The sequence below is a fragment of the Chionomys nivalis genome, chromosome 10, assembly GCF_950005125.1.
Source record: "Chionomys nivalis chromosome 10, mChiNiv1.1, whole genome shotgun sequence".
Taxonomy (NCBI): domain Eukaryota; kingdom Metazoa; phylum Chordata; class Mammalia; order Rodentia; family Cricetidae; genus Chionomys; species Chionomys nivalis.
The window spans coordinates 8,048,230-8,049,878 of NC_080095.1; the positions used below are offsets into that span (position 1 = coordinate 8,048,230).

The 1,649-nt window shown below is 40.1% G+C and overlaps 1 pseudogene; it reads left to right on the forward strand.

The window, feature by feature from the left end:
• The first annotated feature begins 549 nt into the window (after nt 1-549).
• On the forward strand, nt 550-997 carry LOC130882736 (Ig heavy chain V region VH558 A1/A4-like; annotated as a pseudogene).
• Nucleotides 998-1,649: the final 652 nt, after the last annotated feature.

Here is a 1,649-nt window from a genome sequence, read left to right on the forward strand (position 1 = left end):
TGTATCAATCTCCTCCTTCCCCCAATCAAGAATCATTATGAAACATGGAAAAGAACCAATGTAAGGTTCAGAGAATGAGGTTGAAAGTCATGGAATTCTATCTAGAGTGGTTGAAGTGTTCTCTTTGTACAAATGTTGTTACCAGCCTAAATCCTGCACAAAATCAAATCAGTTAAAATTACAGCATGAAAGCCTGTGGAAAGGCTAAGCAGCTAAATGTGTCTCTTGCCCAAACTGATAATGTTAGTTTGATTTTGAAAGCCACTTATGACTCGATGTTACATCCACAGGTCTGCACAAGGCTTGGGGATATAGTATAGGTTTTATTTCCTCAGACAGGATTAGAACTGGATTTAGCATCCTGCTGCCTGACCCAAGGTCCTCTACCTCTTTCTTCTAAAGCTGTACTAGGACTTTTTCAAAGAGGTACACTGTTCATGAATAAACAAATCACATGAGTCTATGGTGGTAAATACAGACATGTCCACACCCAAGAACAACATATGATCAGTGTCCTCTCCACAGTCACTGAGGACACAGGTCATTACCATGGAGTGGAGCTGGATCACTCTCTTCCTCCTGTCACTAACTACAGGTAAAGGGGCATTCCAGTTCAAAATGTGAAGAGGAAACAGAGACTGAGGTGAAAATGACACCTAAACTGTCTTTTCTCTACAGGTGTCCATTCCCAGCTGGAGCAGTCTGGGCCTGTATTGTGAGGCCTGGGACCTCAGTGAAATTGTTCTGCAGAGCCTCTGATGATATCAGTTATTACTATATTCACTGGGTGAAGCAGAGTCCTGGTCAGGGCCTGGAATGGTTTGCGAGGATTTTTCCTGGAGATGGTAATACTAAATACAATCAGAAATTCCAGGGCAAGGCCACACTGACTGCAGACACATCCTCCAACACAGCCTACATGGAGCTCAGAAGCCTGACTTCTGAAGACTCTGCAGTCTATTACTGTGCCAGACACAGTGTTGCAACCACATCCTGAGCATGTCAGAAACCCTGGAGGAGCAGGAAGTTGCCCTGGGACTGAGATGACAGAGATGACTAGCCTGAAGATTTACAGAGAAATAATCTTTGAGTGCCTGATTTTCTGCCTCCTTCTCTATAAATATAATGATGCTAATTGACCCCCATTTACATGTTTCTTTGTAATACAACACTAAAGAAGGGAAAACTGTGTTAATCCATAGTGTCAGAATTATCTTTGCTCTAAGAGACTTGAACATTTTGGAGTAGCTTTGAATAATGTATAATATGAATTTTACGAGTAAAGTTCATGAAAACTGCATCTGACTAAACAAAACTACTCTCACAGTCTTAAGTAGTGTGAATGTGTGTTTTTAAATCCTAGATGTGTTGTGCATCAGAATTTCAGCTTCTCAGAGTGGAAGAAATATTTACATAATAATGTACTACTACATAAGTGTAAATCTTATAAGTTGACAAAAATATCATTAAATTACTTTTCATACAACTGATTTATTTACCCATTGTGTATACATGCCAGTTAGGAGTAGGTTTGAGGTTATTCATAATAATTTGATCTTAAGTTTATTGCCTTTCCAGAACCAGTACCCTGACCTACAGTCTCAGGCTTTTACAGACACTGACCTTCTCTGACACACCCTCATTCTTCA